Source organism: Tachyglossus aculeatus, chromosome X3 (assembly GCF_015852505.1).
Source record: "Tachyglossus aculeatus isolate mTacAcu1 chromosome X3, mTacAcu1.pri, whole genome shotgun sequence".
Classification (NCBI taxonomy): Eukaryota; Metazoa; Chordata; class Mammalia; order Monotremata; family Tachyglossidae; genus Tachyglossus; species Tachyglossus aculeatus.
The window spans coordinates 28,404,593-28,408,736 of NC_052099.1; positions in this window are offsets into that span (position 1 = coordinate 28,404,593).

The window sequence follows — 4,144 nt, forward strand, 5'->3', positions numbered from 1 at the left end:
CCCCACATCTTAGTACAGTGTATAGTCCATAGTAAGTGCATAACAAAAACTATTATCATTACTATTATTATTATTTGTCAAATCATCAGTATAGTAGTAATGTCATCATTCACATCTTCCCTAGGTGTAACATGTGAGGAAGATGATAGCCCAGTTCCCAAATATCTCCTCAACTCTGGCCTGAAGGGAAAGAATATTAAACAAGGAACCATAGAGATGCAAAACCTCAAATACTGTGCCATATTAAATAGTATAACATGGTGCTTGGCTCATAGAAAGTGCTTAACAAAGACCACGGTTATTATTATTATTGTTATTATTGCATGCACCCACTAAATCAGTCTTGGCTGCACTTGCACACACTTTAAAACGTTTAAACCTCTCCTTATCGATGTCCAAAGTGCATTATGGAGTGCAATACTGTATGCTCTGCACACAGTAAGCACTCAATAAATACGATTGAATGAATTATGGAGTCATAATTCCCATATTTACAGTTAGGCTTAGAGTGATTTATTTAAATCATCTATATTAGAAATGTAAGTATTGACTGGTCTAAACCACTACCAAGTTTTGTTGACCAAAATAGAAAGTAGATTAAAAAACCGCAATCACCAGGTACTATTTTCTCATATTTAAGAGCAGAAAACTGTTATTCAATGGGTCATTCACCTAAGGTAGCAAAGTTAATATTTTCAAGGTGTTTCTTTATGTGGGAGTGTGTTAATAGGATGGGAATAGGGAGACAGTCCCTTATCAGAAGACGCTCAGTCTTTCTTTAATGGAGGGCACACTGCAAACCTATCTCAATATTAAAATTGTTCTTTCTCATTCATGACTGTAATTACCGAGGCCTTTGATCATTGAGACTAGTGCCAACTCTACCTAAACATTTAACTGAATTAGAATGTAAGGCAAAATATACATACTTTGAAATTGACATTAGCCCGTCAAAATGGGCTTGATTTTTTTTTCTGTGTATATATAAAATATACACAGAAAAAAAATATATATTCTTCCCTTGATAATCTGGGCACTGTGGAGGAATATTAACTCTTCAGGTCACTAGTGCAATTTAGTAAATTTCTGCTATAAAGCACTAAATGGACATCCCTGGGACCTGAATACTTAACCCAAGCCAAAGTGTGTCACATAACCAGGGAGTAATTTAGATCACAGGAAAAAATGGCTAACCATCTGATAGTTTTAAAGCTTAAAATCAATAAATGGCATATATTGAGCACTTACTGGGTGCACAGAACTCCACCAAGAATTTGGGAGAGTGCAGTAGAGTAGGTAGACACGATCCCTGCCCTCAGAGAACTTTTGGGGTACTTCTTACAAGGGAACTGAATTCTGATCCCCTTTTCCGTGTTTCAGGACATTTTTAAAGTCTAATGTAAGTGTTTCTCTCTTTTCCATTATTTCCCTGTTTCCCAACTCTCCCTCTCTTCTTTTACACCCAATTTCATCATCCTTAGGCCCACCCAAAGTACTACATCAGACCAAAGGCTAATTGTTCTATTGAAGAATCACAAAACATTTGTAGAAAAAATGGAGTATTACAACCTACACCTAATCCTTGCTGCATGTTTTTTTTCTGAGTAGGCCTCTACTCTTATCCAGCAGAGGAAAGGGTTGTTGCCAAGAGCAAGGTTAAACCCAAATCTCGTGAGTTCAAAATTTTGCAACCAACCTGAAGATCTGGGGGTTTCATGTTTATTTAACCTTGGCAAGAGGTAACTTCCTGTTTCTGAGAGGTGGGGGAAAGGTTTATAAAGACCTGTTAAAAGACTCTAAGGATTCTCACACATCACACAGCTCTTCAAAACGAACAGTTAACTGCGATCATTGCAAATGAATTAGAAACATATGGATCAAATTCAACCCCTTAAAATTAGGGATGGGCGTACCCTCCTGGGCAGGGGGTTTGAACACCTCAAACTATTTTTCAAGTATTTTGAGTTCAACATGATTTTTTGAAGGGAAATGTAATCCATATGTTTCTGATTCATTTACACTTAGCTCATCAAAATTGTGTTTGTTTTGTAACAGCTATATGATGTCTAAGAAGTTTGTGAGCTTTTTTTAATAAACCTTTAAAAAAAAACTTTTTTCTTAGGAACTGACTCCCTACAGCTTTCAGCTCAATTCGAAATGAAGAACTGTGAATTTTGAGATGGTTCAAAAACTTGGCAGAAAGGTTCCTTCTACCCCTACTTAAAAAATAATAATAATAAGTGAGTTGACAATTAAGGGGGAAAGTCCTTGGCACAACGATTTAAATTTTTCTGCAGAAGCGTTTCAACATGACTGGTTCTTCTCTCATTGTCTTTCTTTCTGGGGCCATTTTTGTAGGCCTCTCCAGAGTAATGGAGCAAAATGAGAAATAGCGCTTCCAGGCAAAATAGCATTAACCCAAGAAATATCTGAAAACCACCCTAGGCAGGATAGTGACCTGTCTCCTCGAATCCTTAATTACGACTCAGATAAATAGTGCCATCTTCTGGATCACCCAAAGCACTTCCTGATGTGCCTGAGTAGCTGTCTTGGACAACTCCCATGAAATTTTGGCCATTCCTATACCCTGGATGACTAATAAATCGACCCTGCACCAAAAGGCAGAGTTATAAGAGGCTTGTATCTTCTCTGTGTTTCTAGAACTTGTAGTCCCAGAACTATTTGCTTGGACTCTGAGCCTTTGGGAAATCTGGGGGGAATCTAGTAGTGGCGGTAGTAAATGTACTAATAAAGGGCATTGCACCTCGTGGGCACTCACAAGAAACTAAACTCTTGAGAAGTGCAAAACTGACAGTCAGTCAGTCAACGGATTTGTTGAGTCCTTGCTCTGTGCTGAGCACTGTACCAAGAATTTGGGGGAGGAAGTACAGTGCAATAAATATGGTAGACACGATCTCTGCTTTCAAGTTGGTATAGTCTAGTGGGGCCGTGGCTTGCTTCCTTCCCACAGAGAATTTACACACTAGTGGCTATAAAAATATTTACAAATGGGGTAATCAGGATACATAATTGAATGGTATCATATATACAACAGTGCTGAGGGCGGGTATAAAAGTGTACATAAGCAATAGAGAAGCCTAGTGATATTATACGATTTGAAGTGCTGGGAATACAATGGAAACAGATAATTGGAACAGAATCTAGTCCCAAATCACTTTAGCTCCACCGGCAGTTTAGGGAGTCACTTTAGTATCACCAGTTTTATTTTTTTTTTCTTAGCACCTAGATACAAAAGAAAGCATAAAAAAAATTTAACGATGTGGTCTGTACCGTGGAGGAATTTACAATCTAATAAAGGACCCAGAAGACATAGAAAAATATACACTAAAGAGTGAGAGAAAAAGTATCCATAATAGGAGTGAAGAATTATATAAGTAAAATGAATGAATATAATATATCAGTGTCGAGGTGACAGGTTCATTCATTCAATCATATTTATTGAGCACTTACTGTGTGCAGAGCACTGTACTGAACGCTTAGCAGTTCCTGATGGAATGAAGAATTAATCAGGAAATGCTTCCAAGAGGAGGTAGCTTTTTAAGGATGCTTTGAAGGAGGGATGGGACATCATTTGGCAAGGTTAGGGGATCAATCAATTAGTAGTATTCATTGATTGTCTACTGTGTGCAAAGAACTACCTCACGTGCTTGGGCGAAAAGGGGGAAAAGAGTGGAAAATGGATTAATGCTGACATCAATATCTTAACTAGCAGGTATAGCACAAATCAAGTTGGTGTAAGTCAAAACCCTGTGGAGGTTTGACATCAGACTAAAAGATCCCTTTCCATAAGTAGATGAGGAGATAAGGATATAAAGGAGGATAAAGAAATAACTGATAAATAACAGGTTTTTCTTCTAAAGCCAGACTGTGCTAGGTAACACATTTTATTCAACTTGATTCTTCCCTAAGCATTTGATATGACCTTTGCCCAGTCTTCCTCTGGAATTTTCTCAATGGTAACTTGAGAATGGTTGGCTGTTGTCTGAAACTGCACAACTACCAGCTGTAAGAATAGCACTCATCACACAGTTTTGCAAACCTAATACATCCCTGGGCATGTTTGAGGGAGGCTAGGGAGGATAGCCCGGATAAACCATGATGAGGACACTTTCTGGTGCTGTCC